The sequence below is a fragment of the Nycticebus coucang genome, chromosome 1 (genome assembly GCF_027406575.1).
Source record: "Nycticebus coucang isolate mNycCou1 chromosome 1, mNycCou1.pri, whole genome shotgun sequence".
NCBI lineage: Eukaryota > Metazoa > Chordata > Mammalia > Primates > Lorisidae > Nycticebus > Nycticebus coucang.
The window spans coordinates 136,599,152-136,617,634 of NC_069780.1; the positions used below are offsets into that span (position 1 = coordinate 136,599,152).

The 18,483-nt window shown below is 40.3% G+C and overlaps 1 long non-coding RNA gene across 1 annotated transcript; it reads left to right on the top strand.

The window, feature by feature from the left end:
- LOC128584122 (uncharacterized) lies at positions 1-1,088 on the top strand. Its single transcript, XR_008379634.1, has 2 exons — positions 1-60; positions 740-1,088. It is a non-coding gene; the product is annotated as an uncharacterized LOC128584122 (long non-coding RNA).
- Positions 1,089-18,483: the final 17,395 nt, after the last annotated feature.

Here is an 18,483-nt window from a genome sequence, read left to right on the forward strand (position 1 = left end):
CTGCACCAGGCTCAGGTGTGATACACTACCTGCTGGAGCTGAATGCTCTGAAACTTTAAGGTAAGATTATTCTGGAACTTTAATGTTTAGAAGGCCAGGCTGCCGTAGCCATGGGGAGGAGCAGGCATTCACAAAAAGCTTCACACAAGATGAAATCTCAAACTTCACAAATCACACAAAGAAATCTATCACCACATGAATCCATTATGAGACTCAACAAATGAAAATTCAATCCCAAAGAAATTGGGATGGCATGCAAATCTTCAAATAACTTTAAACTTAATATGCTTAGAATCCTTAGAGATTAAGGAGGAATAGCACTCTCTCAATACTAACTGGGAAGTTATATAACAAGGACGAGAGGGTATGACAATAAGCTTTTTGGAAATGCTGGAAATTAAATTTTATTCATTGATTTAAGAAAAATAAAACCAGGGCGGCGCCTGTGGCTCAGTGAGTAGGGCGCCAGCCCCGTATGCCAAGGGTGGCGGGTTCAAACCCAGCCCCGGCCAAACTGCAACCAAAAAATAGCCGGGCGTTGTGGCGGGCGCCTGTAGTCCCAGCTGCTCGGGAGGCTGAGGCAAGAGAATCGCGTAAGCCCAAGAGTTAAGAGGTTGCTGTGAGCCGTGTGACGCCACGGCACTCTACCAAGGGCGGTACAGTGAGACTCTGTCTCTACAAAAAAAAAAAAAAAAAGAAAAAGAAAACCAAACCAAACCTTAATACTTGGGCTAACCAGGAGACTGGGCAGACCTGAGAATAGAATTAAGGAACGGGAAGACAGAGCTGTGGAATCACACAGAAAACAGACTGGCAAGAGGAGAGAGAAGCACAAAGAAGTTAAATGGAAAGAAAAGCAGATGGAGGAGATGGATTCACACACCTAGCTGGAGTTCCGACAGGAATGAGTAATGAGAATTGGGCAAAAAAAAAAAAATCAAAAATATAATAACTGAAAAAATTTTTATTGAAAAAATATGTGAATTTTCAGATTGAAATACTGTCCTGAGTGCTGAGAAAAACAAAAACAGATACAAATAAAATCTACATTTAGACAGAGTGTTCTAAAATTAAAATGAACGTTAAAATGAACGTTAAAATGGTTGTCCTGGGCAGCGCCTGTGGCTCAAGGAGGAGAGCGCCGGTCCCATATGCCAGAGGTGGCGGGTTCAAACCCAGCCCCGGCCAAAAACCACACAAAAAAAAAAAATGGTTGTCCTGACTTTATAAAATTATTTGGAGGCCCAATGAATAATGGTGGGAAGGGGCCCTGCTGAGCACAGCGCATAGAACCACAATACACTGGGGGTGGAGGTGGGGGTGAGCGGTGATCATTGATCATTCTCCCCACACCAGCCTCTGAATTTGGAACCACTAGAGAAGCAGCCTCAAAAGATGTAGAATGAAAATAAAAATATCAGGTTTATTATGGATAAATCTGGGCTGAAGAACATCCATCTTCAAACAAATCATTCTGATCTGCAATAATATTTAGGAATCACTTTCTGTGTTCATTTACTATTGCTGCATAACAATTTTTAAAAATTTAGCAGCTTAAAACAACACCCATTTATTATCTCATGTTCCTGTGGGTCAGGAATCTGGATACTGCCTAGCTGGAGCTTAGGCTCAGGGTCTCTCAAGATTGCAAACAAGGAACTGGCCAGGAATCACTCCTTCCTGGAGCTCAGGGTCCTTGTCTTAGCCCTGGTGGGTGTTGGCAGAGTTCAGTCCCTTGAGAATACAGGACCAAGCCTGGAGGGGTCTACAGATTTTCCATGATTCTGTGCCATGTGGCCCTCAGTGTATGCAGGGACATGATAGCAGCTTGTTTCTTCAAGGCCCACAGGACAGTCTTGCTCCAACCTGCTAAAATCAATTTTACAACGTAATCATGAGGTGTAGCCTGGTGCCTACTCAAAAGAGTTGTAGCTCATCACCTTTGCCATGTTCCACTGTTTAGAAGCAAGTCACAGGCCCGTCCACACAGACCCGGAGTGGACCACACAGGGTGTGAACACGAGGTGGCAGGAATTATTGCCAGTTACCAGTCTGCCCGCCATGCTCGTTGACTTAATCTATAAAATGGGGATAGTATTACAAAAGGTTGTTGTGAGTATGAAACAAAATAGCAATATGAGAAAGTTCCTGAAATAGAGAAGATGCTCAATAATGCTAAATTTGTCATTTTCTGGCCCAAGGAGAGGGTAAGGAAAATCAGACAGCTGCATAGGAATCTGGATTTTTAGCAAGTGCATCAATGCCTGTGCAAGGTTCTAAGCACTGTATTTTCAAAAATATAGAAAGGGTAGGTACCCAGCAGTAGGATTGCTGGATCAAATGGTAGGTCTACTTTTCATACTGTTTTCCGTAGCGGTTGTACGTTGAGCATTTTTTCATATTTTTATTAGTCATTTGTCTATCTTCTTTTGGAAAGCTTCTGTTGATGTCTTTTGCCCACTTTTTATGGGATTGTTTGTTTTTTCTTGATGATTTTCTTGAGTTCTCTGTAGATTCTGGTTATTAGCCCTTATTGGATGTGTAGCTTGTGAATATTTTCTCCCATCTAGTAGGTTGTCTATTTGCTCTGTTGATTATTTCCCCAGCTGTGCAGACGTATTTTAATTGAATCAAGTCTCATTTCTTTATTTTTGTTGTAGCTATAATTGCCAAAAGGGTCTTAGTCATAAATTCCTTGCTTAGGCCAGTATTTGGAAGAGTTTTTCCTATATATTTTTCCTAGAATTCTGATGATTTCATGCCTTACATTTAAGTCTTTTATCCATTTTGATTTAACTTTTATGAGTCATGAGAGATATGGATCCTTTTTCATTCTTCTGCATTTGGCTATCCAATTTTCCCAGCATCATTTACTAAATAAGGCTTTCTTTCCCCAGTGTATATTGTTTTGCTTTGTCAAAGATCAATGGGCTGTATGTGGATGGTTTTATTAATATATGTGGGTTCTCTGTTCTGTCCCATTGGTCTATGTTTCTATTTTTGTATCAATACCGTTCTGTTTTGGTTACCATAGCCTTGAAAGACACTTGCACTTGAATATTTATTGCAGCACAATTCACAGTTACAAAGATGTAGAATCAACTCACGTGCCCATCAATTGATGAGTAGATTAACATGATGTAGTATAGGTAGACCACAGACTACTACTCAGCCACAAAAAGGATAAATGAATGCCTTTTGCAGCAATTTGAAGGGAGCTAGAGATGATTATCCTAAGCGAAGTATCTAAAGAATGGAATCAAACACCACACGTACTCGCTATTAAATTGGAACTAACCAATGAGCACACATGTGCAAAGATGGAGGTAAAACTCAGTGGAAATCAGGCAGGGGGGAGGCAGATCGAGGGGGCAAAACCCTACCTAACAGGTTCAGCAAACACAACTTGGGTGATAGGCTCACTTATAGCTGTGACTTAAGCATTACAAAAGTGATCTGTGCAACCAAAAACATTTGTACTCTGTTAATATTTTGAAAACACACTGAAACACACACAGGAAGGGTACACCCTCAAGGTCCTACAGTGACAGAGCACACACTGGGCCAAGCATCTCTAACTTCACAGTTGCTACATCCCAGTATCCAGCCCTCCTGCCCAAGGACCTGAGGCCGCTCAGTTCCCCAGCGGCCCTACAATTCAAGTCACTCTGCAGGTTCACCCCAGGGCTCTGCTTTTGAAAGTAGGCCTGGGGTCTCCAGATTTCTTTTTGTGCCCCCTCTCTCAGTTTGAGCACACATCTCCAGAATGTCTGTTTGCCTGTCTGCTTGATTGTTTACTACTTTTACACACCAGCTATCAATTATATTAGTTCATTATAAAACACACAAAAGAACTTTTTAAAGAGTGGAAAATTGTAATGAACCATACTTTAAAGTTTCCTGCTGTTTATAATGGCTCTCTTCTATCATGGGCTGATGTTAGTTGAGGTTTTCATTAATGCTATAGGATAAATCTATACTTCAAATAGCCTTCTTGATAGGGGCCAGTAGTCTTGGCCTCTTTTCAGGATGTTTTATAGATCTAATTTGTTTTTTCACTTTGTAATATGACTGAAGGACTAGGAACAATGTCAGCTCTGCCATTTTCTTATTCTTTGAACTTATGCCATTATTAATTGTACTATTCTATTTAATTTGTAAATGTATGCAATTTATAATTCAATATAATTTATAATGTTTTTGAGGCAGAAATATTTTTAAAAATTATTAGTTGCCAACATAGAATTATGTCACAATACATTGAAACCCAGTGGAGGAGTGATCGTGTAATGGTCACCAACTTCATGATGTAGAGTTTCCATTGTCCCCTCAGGATAACTCAAGTTCTATTTGTGAGCCATGTGGGAGTCACATATGGACCCAGTGAAGGTCCCAGTGGCATCAGTTATATTAAATATTAATCAAACTAAATCTTATGAGGAGGATGAATAAAAATAACTTTAAAAGTTCTGCATACTCTTCTTCAGAAACCAGTGAGTTGGATTTTTTTGCTTGCTAATCCAAATAAATCAATATTGAAGATTCTGGCATCTATATGAACAGTCATTTAAAGGCAGTATTCATGCTGCTTGGGGCCCTATTTTTGTCACAGTTAGTGTATATTATTTTCTTAAGCTACCTTAGAGATCTTGCCCACCAAGCAATCTGAAGCTTAAGAGAATTCAGTTTTATCTCAGCAGAGGGCATCCCTTCCTTCCAGGAATGTGACAAACTCTTAGAAGCAGCAGGCTGTTTTAAGACCTGGGACCCTTGGTGGCGCCTGTGGCTCAGTGAGTAGGGCACTGGCCCCATATACCAAGGGTGGCGGTTTGAACCCGGCCCTGGCCGAACTGCAACAACAACAACAACAAAAAATACATTAAAAAAAAAAGACCTGGGACCCAAGAAAAGAGGTCATGAGAGAAGTCTCTAAATCTGAAAGAACTCAATAAAGCTCATTTATGCTCCACCTCCGTGGAGCCCCCAGAACTGCTCAAAATTCCATTTTGGCTGATGACCAAACCATGACTAGAATTCAGGCCTCCTATCCTCAGCCCAGAGCCTTCCCTGATAGTCCCCACAGATCTTTAATATGCATATGTTATGAAATATTTATCAGGAATAGTAAGGTTAGCCCATTTACATTTAACGTAATTAATAATAACATTTTGGTTTTACTCTATCATCTGATTTCATGATTTTTATATGTTTTACCTCTTTTGTGACTCTTTCTCTCTTTTTCCAGACTCTTTGGGTTGACTAAGATTATTTTTTATCATTACTTTTCACCTTTACTACTTTGGAAGATTTACGCTAGTTATCTATTCTTCTAGTGGCTGGCCTAAAACTTATTTTTATTTACTATATATTATGATATTTTATTTTAAACTTGGCATTGTTAACTTGCCCAAACATAATATAAATATTGACCTTTATCCTTGGCCCATACAATTTAGCAACATTAAAGCACTTTAGCTCCATTAACCTACATCCCAACTAATTTACTATTGTCACAATTTAAAATTCCATATAGTTTTTAATTCCGTAATATAATTTCATTGTTTTCTGTTTTTGTTGGTTTTTGGGGTTTTTTTTGGCCTTTATTTCATCCTGTATTTTTGACTTTCCATCTGGGTCACTTTACTTGTCCCTTAAACACATCTTTTAAAATTTACCAAACTCTCTCATTAAAAAAGGTCTTTATTTACCTTTATTATATATATAGGTGTGTGTGCATATGTTATGTGTGTGTGTGTGTAATTGCTGGGAATAGAAATTTAAATGGCTAATCGCATTCTTTCAGTATGATGACAATATTATTTTACTGTCTTCAGAATTTCATAATTGATTTTTAAAGGTTAGTTGTCAATTTAACTTTATTTGTTTCAAGGTAATATATACCTCCCCCTGTGGCTGCTTTAATATACATAGTTCCGTTTCTTTGGTTTCCTATGGTTTCATTACAATGCACCCGGGAGTATTTTTTTAAAAATTTATACTGTGCAGGATATTAGACTTTTTAAATATATGGATTTAGGTCTTTCATTAATTCTAAATATTTGTGGCTATTACATCCTAAAACATTGCCTTTGGCTTATTCTTTTTCTTTCTCCTTCAAATATAGCAGGGTTGTTTTATACTTTGTCACTGACAGTCCCAAAAGGCATTATTTCCAGTGCTTATGGATCGATTTGTGTTGTCCATTGTTTCTGCTGGTTCTTCTTAAAGTGGGTTTTTTTTTAAACCCATGTATGACTGGCCTTTTTTGACAGTGTGTTTGACATTGTGTTTTAAAAGTTATTTGTGAGAATAAACTAAGGCCTAGCATACTAGTGTCTTCTTCCAAAGAGGAGTTTCTTTTGCCTATGCCAGATATCTGAGGTGCTACCAATCTGAGTCTATCCCAAAGTAAGTTACAGGCTTTCAGTTTCCTGAACCACGGAGATGACAAAAAGCCAAATTAAAATTAATTTGCAGAGATTAGATGATTTACCTTACCTGAAGCTGCAACTCTTTGGGATCCCACTTTAAAGTGGGGATGATTAGAACTGATAAACAAATTCAGTAAAGTTTCAGGATGCAAAATAAATATACAAAAATCAGTAGCATTGGCCATGCACAGTGGCTCACCCTTGTAATCCTAGCACACGGGGAGGCCAGTGCTGGTGAATTGCTTGAACTCAGGAGTTTGAGACCAGCCTGTGCAAGAGCCAGACCCCATCTCTACTAAAATTAGAAAAATTAGCTGGGCGTTGTGGTGGGCACTTACAGTCTCAGTTACTTGGGAAGCTGAGGCATAAAAACTGCTTGAGCCCAAGAGTTTGAGGTTCCTGTGAGCTATGATGAAGCCACAGCACTCTACCCAGGGTGACAGAGTGACACTCTGTCTACAAAACAAAAAATATATATTAGTGGCATTTCTATATGTCAATAGGAAATAGTCTGAAAAAGAAACCAAGAAAGTAATCCCCTTATAATAGCTACAAATAAAATAAAAGATATAGGAATAAATTCAACTAAAGAAATGAAAGATATCTATAGTGAAAAATGTAAAATATTGATGAAAGAAATGAAAAGGACATAAGAAACTGGAAAGATATTCCATGCTCATGGACTGAAAGAATCATTGTTGAGTTATCCATACTGTCCAAAGCAATCAGCAGATTCAATACAATTCCCATTGAAATACCAATGACATTCTTCACAGAAATAGAAAAAATAATTCTAAAATTTATATAGAACCACAACAGACCCAGAATAGCCAAAGTTATTCTGAGCAAAAATAACAAAACTGGAGGGTTAACATTATCTGACTTCAAATAATACTACAGAGCTATAGTAATCAAAACCGCATGGTTCTGGCATAATAACATATAGACCTAAGAAACAGAACAGAGAACCAAGAAATAAATCCACACATCTATAATGAACTTATCTTCCACAAAGGTGCCAAGAACATACATTGTGGGAAAGGACAGTCTCTTCAATAAATGGTGCTGGGAAAGTCTCTCCAATAAATAGTGCTGGTAAAACTTGGTATCTATATGCAGAAGAATAAAATTAGATCCTTATCTCTCCCTCTCTCTCTCTCTTCTTTTACTTTTTTGAGACAGAGTCTGTTTCTGTTACCCTGGGTAGAGTGCTGTGGCATCATCATAGCTCACAGCAATCTCAAACTCTTGGGTTCAAGCAATCCTCTTATGTTACCCTCCCAAGTAGTTAGTACTACAGGCATTCACCATGGTGCCTGGCTAGTTTTTGTATTATTATTTTTTTTAGAGACATGGTCTCACTCTTCCAGGCTGGTCCTGAACTCACAGTGCAAGCAATTCACTTGTCTTTGCCCCTCAGAGTGCTAGGATTACAGACATGAGCCACCGTGCCTGGCTGACCCTTATCTCTCTTTATATACAAGAATAAAATAAAAATGGATTAAAGACTTAAATGTAAGACATGGAACTACTAAAATAAAACATTATGGAAACACTTTAGGACATTGGTCTTGGCCACGACTTCTTGAGCAATACCCCCTAAAATTGGACAAATAAGGTTACATCACGCTAAACAGCTTCTGCATAGCAAAGGAAACAATCAACAAAGTGAAGAGACAACACACAGGATGGGAGAAAATATTTTCAAACTACCCATTTGACAAGGGATTAATAACTAAAAATATATAAAGTGGTCCAACATCTCAATAGAAAAAAAAAACCAAATGATTTAAATTGAAAAATAGGCAAAAGATCTGAATAGACATTTCTCCAAAAGATACATATAAATGGCCAACAGGTATATGAGAAAATATTCAACATCATTAGTTATCAGAGAAATGCAAATCAAAATTACAATGAAATATCATCTCACCCTGGTTAAAACAGCTTTTATCAAAAGGACAGGAATGCTGATGAGGGTGTGGAGAAAGGGGAACCCTTGCACACTGTTAGTGGGAATGTAAATTAGTGCAACCACTACGGAGAACAGTATGAAGGTTCCTCAAAAAATTAAAATTAGAACTACCATATGACTCAGCAATCCCTCTGCTGTGCATATATCCAAAGGATGGAAATTCAGTATATTAAAAAGACATGTGCACTCTCATGTTTATTGCAGCACCATTCACAATAGTGAACATATGGAATCAACCTAAATGTCCATCAATGGATGAACAGATGAACAAAAACTGGCTAATACACACGATGGAATACCATACAGTCACAAAAAGAATGAAATCCTTTCATTTGCAACAACATAGATGGAACTGGAGAACAATGTTAAGTGAAATAAGCCAAGCAAAGGAAGACAAATCTCACATATTGTTACTCATATGTGGGAACTAAAAATTAAAAACAGTTGATCCCATGGAGACACAGAGTAGAATGATGATTACCAGAGGCTGGGAAGGCTGCAGGGAGAGGAAGATAAAGTGGAGATGGTTAATGGGTGTGAAAATATAGTTAGATAGGATTATAATATTTGATAGTAGAAGAACGTGATTATAATCAATAGTAAGTTAGGGTATATTTTAAAATAATGAATCTAATTATAAAAAATGGAGGAAAAAAAGATACCTAGCATGAAGCAATGATAAATGGTTGAGGTGATGGATACCCCAATGATCCTGATTTAATTAATGCACATTACATACTTGTATTAAAACATCACACATCCCCTATAAAGGTATACAATCATTGTGTATCTGTAATAATTGGAAAATAAATAAATGAACAATAAAAATAAATCAGGGTGGTTTATCAGAATCCCACATGTGGTATACTGCAGGTCTTGCTCCACCCCCCCACCCCCACCCCCCGCGTCCCTGGGAGTTTGTCAAAAGTAAAACTCAAGTTTGCATCTGTTTCTTTTGGACTGGCAAATACTCTTAGGGCAAAATCAGATTTGGATGTTGGTCTTGTTCTCTGGGTTCTTGCCTGGATTTTGGTTTTGTAATTCCTCAATACCTTGTAAATACTTTTATTTTTTAATAGATCGTCTAGCTCTGTAGATTTCCTTGTGGGAAGGTGGTCCAAATTTCCTAGTAATCAATTACTGGGAGTAGAAGTTTCAGTTTATGTATTCCTCAGAGAAAAGGAAATTTTTCAGTTTTCTATTTCTGATTATGCATTTGTTGGTTACTATACAGCATTTTATATATTCCAAGAACGTAATATATCCTACAGAACCAAAATTGTTATGTAACATTGATACAGTCGCCTTACAGAAGCCACTCTGGTATGATATGAAGTTGTTTATAAGATAATTTTAAGTCATGACTACTTCTGGCCTTTGGTATTCAGTATGTACCCCACCAACCCATAAAAATATAATGGCAGCTCAAGTGATCCATATATAACATACACACATAATATCATATCTCACCAGAACACTTACACTTCCCACAGAATGGAAGCCTATTCCCCTTCCCTGGCCTCTTTCGGGTTTTTTTTTTTTAACCCTCACTTTCTTAATGGGGCCTTCCTTCTGTATCCTATTTAAAATTGCACACAGACATCCCATCATTCTTGTATTTCTTAATCTCCTCCTGTCCTTTGCTTTTCTCCATCACACAGACTTACACACTCTACATTATATATCCTGGCTTTAGCTATCACCGCCTCTCCAACTTGCTAACTCTGCTTAACCTCTCAGTTCCTCATTTTCCTGAAATATAAAATAGGAGCAAAAAAAATATATCACCCTTTTTTGTATGGACGTTTCACGACGAGTATAGTGATAGATCATAAAGCAGGACACATTTTAATAAGATGGCTACCATTGCTATTATTGTACAATAACATTTTAAAATAATAATGTAGTGGATTACAAGAAATGACCACAAATTTCATCTATCTATCTATCTATGTATTTTTTTTTTTTGAGACAGAGTCTCACTTTTTCGCCCTTGGCAGAGTGCAGTGGTATCACAACTCATAGCAACCTCAAACTCTTGGGCTTAAGGGATTTTCTTGCCTCAGCCTCCCAAATAGCTGGGACTACAGGTGACCACCACAATGCCTGGCTATTTTTTTGTTGTTGTAGTTGTCATTGTTGTTGGCAGGCCCGGGCTGGGTTCTAACCCATCAGTGCCGGTGTACATGGCCCGTACCCTAGCCACTGAACTACAGGTGCCAAGCCCTCTTATCTATGTATTTACACATCCTTTTAAATTTGGGCTAACGTTATGGCTTGCTTTGACCCATAGATTATGTGGAAATTACACTATATATGTATCAAGGGTAGGCTCAAGAATCCTTTGCAGCTTCCATTTTTACCTTCTTGGAACCCGGAGATAATTATGTGCAGAAGCCTGGGATAGCCTCTGTGAGGATGAGAGCCCCCATAGAAAGAGAGGCCAAGCCAACTGCTTGCACCAGTTGCCAGTGAGGACATTTTAGACCATAGAGCTCTAGTCAAGCCACTAGATGAACAGCAATACACAAGGCCTGCAGAAGAACTGCCAAGTTGAGCCCAGCCCAAATTACTGACCCATGCAGCCATAAGCAAATAACACAAGTTACTGTTTTAAACCACAAACTTTTGGGGTGGAATGGGAAACTGAGACAAAAATCATTTGCTAAAGAGCATAATTGATAACATCTTAGAAAGCATTTGAATAATTATTTGTTCAAGAAGCAAAATAATAGGAATTATACTTCCTGTCACAGCAATAAACTATCAAGCCGACTGTGCTGCAGATAATAATTTACAACTTGAGAAAAATATGAAAAACTATCTGACAGCTTTGGAGGGCAAATAAAATCAGGCAGATATCAGAGGAGAGGCTATGCTTCAAGAAGGGAATAGCATGAGTTAAGTTTTACGGTTTGTATGACTTTTATCCTAAGAGAAGGCTATCGTTGGAACCACGTGGAGGTGACTAAAACTTAGCTAGAAACCCACAGTCTTCCTGGCTTCAAGAACCAGATGTTAAAGTTCAAGGGAACCACAGCTTCTTGAAAGTGAGAGAGAAATCCCACAAAAAGAGAATCACAGAGAGAGAGCCCAAGTGCTGCCTGTAAATTCCTGGTTGCTGCCTGTATCTCACATGTGTGGGGCAGATCTCAAGCATTCTAGCTAAGTCTAAAAAAGCTGAATTTAGATTTGAGCTGCTGTCTTCCCCAGGGCATGCAGAGTTTGTAATTGGAATTCAGCCAACACAACTGCTTGCCAAGACAACTGCTTGCCTGGAGACAAAATACAAAAGTCTTCAGAATAGTGTAACAGAATAGAGTCTTCACAATGTGTTATTGACAGTAGCCAGGATACATTCCAAAATTACTTAACATTTGAAGAAAGCAAAATATAACCCATTCTCCAGAGAAAAGACAGTCAATTGAGAGCAATGTGGAGATGATACAGGTGATCTAATTAGCAGATTAGATTTTAAATGGTTATTGTAACTATACTCAAGGACATAAAGGAAAACATATTCTTAATAAATGAGAAGATGGAAATCTCAGTTAAAAAATAAAAACTATTTTTTAAAACTGGAAATTACAATATCTAAGGCAGGGGTCCTCAAACTGCGGCCTGCGGGCCACATGCAGCACTGTGATTGTATTTGTTCCCGTTTTGTTTTTTTACTTCAAAATAAGATATGTGCAGTGTGCATAGGAATTTATTCATAGTTTTGTCTTTTTTAAAAAAAACTGTAGTCGGGCCCTCCAACGGTCTGTGGGACAGTGAATTGGCCCCCTGTTTAAAAGTTTGAAGATGCCTGATCTAAGGGGGAAAAATGACTGCTTGGGCTTAACAGTAAAATAAGTGAAATTTAAAATAGTTTAATAGAAATTGTCTGACATGACACCCTTGTACCCTCAATGAGTCCCCAACAATAAAAAAAGAAATTATCTGACATGAAAAATAATGAGAGGAGAGATGAAAAAATGAGCAGATTGGGAACTATAAATAATATCAAAACTTCTAATATATCTAGTTGGAGTCAGTGAAGAAGAGAGAAAATGGGGCAGAAAAATTTTTGAAAAAAAGAATAGGGGAAAATTTTCAAAATTTGGAGAAAGACATAGATATAGGAAAGAGAGCAAACTTCAAGCAGAATAGGTTTAACAAACCCACTTACATACTCACACACAAACTCACAGATGCATACACACCCAGCAATATCAGACTCAAACTGCTAAAAACCAAAGTTAAGAAGAAAAATTTTAAGAGAATACAAAGGTTTTTATTACAAATCATTACACACCAAGTAAAACACTGCATTCAGAGTTTCATAATTTTTTTTTTTTTAAATGTTCAGTGGAGAACAAATTGCTGCTTGTAGAAAGACAAATCCTGTGTGTAAGGAGCTCACTGATATCCAGTGTCAGGCAGGTACCACGGAGGTGGGAGGTTGGAGCGCAGACTGGAAACTTTTTGTTTCCATGCTAGTTAAGGAAGATCTTTTGGAGGAGATGGGATGCTGTGTGCTCACTTTCTGGAAGACAGAAAGATTTTGACCTAAATAACCCCCCAAATCAAGGAAACAGAGAAGTGAAATCCTTATGGTAAACTTGAGAATGACCTGACCAGGAAGTCCAGTACCTTGGAGCCAGGGGAATTTTTGAAATGGAATTGGAAGAAAGAAATTTGGGGGAAATGGGGAAGGCCCAGAAGATTTTGATTTTTGAACAGCATCTGTTTCCTCAATATGCTTTCCCTTCATTCTCCCAGAATTTGGTCTAACCCTTCTAGGGTGGGAAGGTTTCACAAGCAAGTGCTTTGAAACGTTGTAAGGAGGCCAGGACTTTTCATCAATAGGGTATAGAGGGCTGAAGGTCGCTGGAGATCCCTGGGCACACTGGTGGACCTGTTTTGACACAGAAGTGACCTCCTTAGCTCATGAAGGATTATTTCAATGAATGAAAACAAGTAAATAACCAAACCTTCAATGTCAACCCAAAGTTTGCTGCTTGTTGTAATTCTATTTTCCGTACTAGACAGGAAATAATAGGTTATTGAATTGTTTTTAGGAACACATCTCTTTTTCTCTTTTTGTCTCCCCTCCCCTACTTCCTCATCACTCCATCCCGCACCCCAATGTAGCCTAGGGCAGGAAAAAGTCCAAGAAATAGCTGAAGGCTGGTTGCCTGAGGTTGAGGCCGAGGCTGGTGTCCTATCCCAGGACGGACTGAGCCCCAGTGGGGAAAAGCACCACCCAGCAGCACGACGGCGAGTCTTCCAGGCCCGGCTGCAGCTCTTCCTGTATCAGAAGCCTTTTCCTGTGTTTGAGCTCACTACCAATAACTGTCCTACCAAAGGTAAACAGCAGCAGTCTGAGCAAACGGCTCTGTTCCCAAAAGGAAGCTTTTAACTTTTCTTTTGGAGGAGGCAGGAGAGGGTTGTTTGAGGACTGGGTGGAGGAGAAGGAGGGGGCTTAGACCAGAGGAAACAGAAGTGACCCCAGAGCCCTGCCCTGCTGTGTTCCTTTTCTTTTCTTTTCTTTTTTTTTCTTTTCACCTCTTTCATTATTTTTGGCTGGCTCCTTTGTTCAGACTGCCTTCTATTCATTGGCAGCGGCTTTGAACATCAGTCATATCAGGTCATCTGCCAAACTGTGCGCCTCTGGTCACATCGCCCTGAGGCCTCCAGCTTTTCAGCTTCAAAGTACCTCACACGTGGTGACTTGCCTCCTTGGGGAGAATGTTAAAAGAAGGGGAAGCCTGGGATAGACACTAGGAACCTCTAGTGTCAAAGCTGGAAGCTTCCATCTCATTTTGCAGAACAAGAAATCAGGATCAAAGAGGAATGGTGAAGGCCTGCTGCCCAAGCCTGTGGTCTGTACGTGGAAGGGACCAGGGAGTGGACGCCAGATCTGCCCAGGTCTGGTATGAAGGGGTTCTTCCCGCTCTTTAGGTTTAAACTGCCTTTCTCAAGAAGTCTTAGCCTGCTTCAAATATGCCTCAGTGATGATGGCATTCAGAGAGAGGGGAAGAAGAGAGGCCAGGAGAATGCCCAGTGGACGCAGCTCCATCCTCCTCCTCCAAACAGAATCTCTCCTCTGTGGTCTAGTCCCTCATGCATTTACTCAGCAAATGCTGATGGAGCGCCATTCATGTGCCAGCTCACTCCCAGACACAGGAAATACAAACCAGAAAAGTCCAATTCTCGTAAAACATAAATTCTGTTACTTGTATTAGTTTCCAAGAAAGATTATTTTTTGGTGAAAGAGTTCTGTTAATATTTTTTTCATTCGAAGAAAATAGGCTTTCAGAGCATTAACTGGTATTCACTGAGCACTTGCAACAGTATAGCCTTTGACATAAAGGTACACCAAGCAAATTAATGGCGGATTCTCCAACCCATGGCAATTTAAAAGTTGCCAAGAAAAGACCCTTCAGGCCAGGAGCAGTGGCTCATGCCTGTAATCCTAGCACTCTGGCAGGCCTAGGTGAGCAAGCCTAATCAAGAGCAAGACCATCATCTCTACTAAAAATGGAAAAAATAGTCGGGGGTTGTGGTGGGCACCTGTAGACCCAGTCACTTGGGAGGCTGAGGCAAGAGAACTGCTGGGGCCCAGGAGTTTGAGGTTGCTGTGAGCGATGATGATGCCATGGCACTCTACCCAGGGTGACATAGTAGGAGTCTATTTCAAAAAAAAGAAAAGATAAGAAAATTGCTTGGACAACATCACCTCCACTCACAAGCTTGGGAAGGAATAAAGAAACAAGTTGATGGTACAGAGGGTGAGCTAAACCCCTGTAATCTGTACTCGGTTACACTGGCCTCCTTGTTGCCCCACATATAATAGCATGGTGGAAAAATATGTGAATACTTCTACTTTACAACTGACTCCTTTGGTTGGTGGTGGGGTGAAGGTGGGTGTAGCAGTTGACAAACTTGGTTAGTTTTAGAGTCAGACTCTGAGAGCCACCCACCTGTGAATATTCCCACCTGGGCTTTTTGGCTAGAAAAGTTAAAGCCAAAAATTGTCAACTAGCAGCCTCTCAAGTGCTACGCATATTAGCTCTCTCTTGCTGTATAACAAATTATACCAAAACTTAGTGGTAAAAAAAAAACAAAAAACCGTATTATGTGATAGTTTCTGAGGATCAGGAACTCGGGAGCAGCTTAGCTTTGTGGTTTGGTTCAGGATCTATGACAAGGCTGCCGTGAGAATGTGGCAGGGGCTGCAGTCATCTGAGGGCTTGAATGGGCTGGAAGAGCCATTGCCAAGATGGTGCGCTCAAAGGGCTGTCCGCAGGAGGCCTCGGTTTCTCTTCCTGTGGCCCCCTCCGTAGGTTACTTGGGCGTCCTTGTGACATGGTGGATCATTTCTCCCAGAGCAAGTAACCCACGAAAGTGAATGAGGAGGGAGCCTCCGTGTCTCCTCAGTCCCTTACTGTCACTTCTTCATTCTGTTTCTCAGGAGCAAACCACCAAGCCCAGCCTGCAGGGGAAAGGATGGGGAATTAGGCAACATCTCTCCAAGACAGAAATATCAAAGAGTATAGGGATATATTTTAAAACCAGCAAACTAGGTTCCTTCTACATGTATAATTTATTTTTTCTTGGAGAAGTTAGAAACAAATCATAGACACAGTATCATCTCATCTGTTAATACTTCACTGTACATATGTGTGTATATTTATATATTTTTGTTTTGTTTTCTTTTTTTGAGACAATCTCACTTTGCCATTCTTGGTAGAGTGCCATGGCATCATAGCTCACAGCAACCTCAAACTCTTGGGATAAAGTGATTCTCTTGCCTCAGCCTCCCTAGTAGCTGGGACTATAGGTGCCTACCACAATACCTGGCTATTTTTTATAGATGAGGTCTCGCTCTTGCAGGCTGGTCTCAAACTCCTGAGCTCAAACAATCCACCCACCTCAGCCTCCCAGAATTCTAGGATTACAGGGGTGAGCCCCTATCCCTGGCCTCAACCCTATATTTTTAAAGGGAAGCTACCAGTCATTATCACAGCCAATACAACTAATGATTTCTCAGTGTCTTTTTTTAACTAGGCTGTTTAAAATTCTAAAATTTTTAGATTAAGAGATTCCACATCAACATTCAGATTTCTGTGTTATTTTTTAAAAATAAGATCTGGGCTGGGTGCCATGGCTAATACTTGTAATTTTAGCATTTATGCAGCTGAGGTGGGAGGATCCTTGAGGCCAGAAATTTGAGACTAACCTAAGCAAGAGTGAGATACTTACTCTGCAAAAAGTAGAAAAATTAGCCAGGCACGTTGGTGGGTGCCTTAGTCCCAGGTACTTGGGAGGCTGAGGCAGGAGGATCTCTTGAACCCAGGAGTTTAAGGTGGCTGTGAACTATGATGACGCCACTGCACTTTACCCAGGGTGACAGAGTGACGCTTTGTTTCAAAAAAAGAGGAAGGAGAAAGAGAGGAAAGAGAAAGAAGAAACAAGAGGAGGAGGAAGAAAGGGAGGGGGAAGAGAAAAAAGGAATGGGTCACATTAGGCCTCTGTGCTCCCCTGGTCACAAACCACTTTAGATGGAACACGAACCCTTCTGCTTCCCATGCCTCCCCCAAACCCTCTCTTGTTACTTATTTAACAAACTTGTGTTACCTGCTTAGCTCATTTATGTATTTGAGTATAGATTTAAATACTGGTCTAGAGCTAACGAGGCAGGAAAAAATGGCGATGGGGTTGAAGAAGGGAGAAGCCTGATCCCTGGTGTGAGTCAGATCCTAGAAGACTGGGAAACAGGTCACTGGTTTTCTTGGAGTAGCAGGAACCTTGGATCTCACCTGTTAAGGCTGTAGAGATGACAGGGCTGACTGTGGCGATCTGGACATGAGGCAATCAGTCTTGGGAGATTTGATGGGTGCTCGTGTGACAGAACTTGGCAGAAGGGTGTAGGGCCACTATCAGGACCGGCCACCTCTGAGAGGACCATGAGTCACTCACGGTGGATCAAGGATGAGCACTGTCTTCCTAGGATGGTGAGTCCCAGAATGGGGACAACCTCAGGAAGGGTGTGGGTCCATGCAGAATAATGATGTGGAAGTGTTCACCAACTTTAGCAAGGAGGGGGAGCTCTAATCATATCTAATTTAATGTACGAAGCTAAAGAAAGCTATCTCTTGTCCGTGGGTGCCACCGGCACAGACACATAGCACTTGGGACCTGTGAAGCAAGAAGAAAAGGCTGTATTACCTCTCAGAAAAAGACTGAAAAGATGGGCTTCACTGAATCACCAAAGTGAATGCCAGAGGAGAAGGAGCTCTCACCCTGGCCTAATGATGAGCCCACCATTGCCTTTTAATATAACTACAGCCAACTCAAAAACGCTTGTTTGCTTATACCAGATGTTTGGAGCCCAATGTCTGTGTATCTCAATATTAGTGCATTTTCCTTGTAGAAACTACGTGTTTCTTGGTGGTTTGGTTCATAAGTCAGTTGTGATGTTGCGAAATAGCTATTTGGTTTTCATCCTGGTTTGCTGGCATACAGTTCCTAAAATGCTTGGAATCTGCAGAGTGATAAGTGTATTTTGGTATGGTGATGAGATGACTGGTGGCTGGTGGCTCTGGGTAGCTTGGGGAAGGAGGGGTGGTCACAGGAAAGACCAAGGCAGATTAGAGCATTGGAACTTTCAGCCCCACCTCCAACCTCCAGGGAAGGAGAGAGGGGAAGGTTAAGTTGATCACCACTGGCCAGTGATTTAATGAATCATGCTTATATAATAAAGCTTTCATAAAAGCCAAAAGGACTGGGTTCCAGAGCTTGTGGATGGCATGAGGGCATGGAAGCCCTGCCCCCCACCCCCGCCCCCTAACTGGGCCCTGTCCATCTCTTTATCTGTTCATTGGGAGGTTTTTTTGTAATAGCCTTTATAATAAGCCAAAAACCATAAGTGTTTCCTTGAGTTCTGTGAACCACTCTAGCAAACTAATTGGACCCAGGAAGGGGGTCATGCGAGCTCTAACTTACTGCTGAAGCACAAGTGAAACAAGCTGAAGCTTTCAATTGGCACCTGATGTGGGGGACAGTCTTGTGGGACTGGACCCTCCCCTG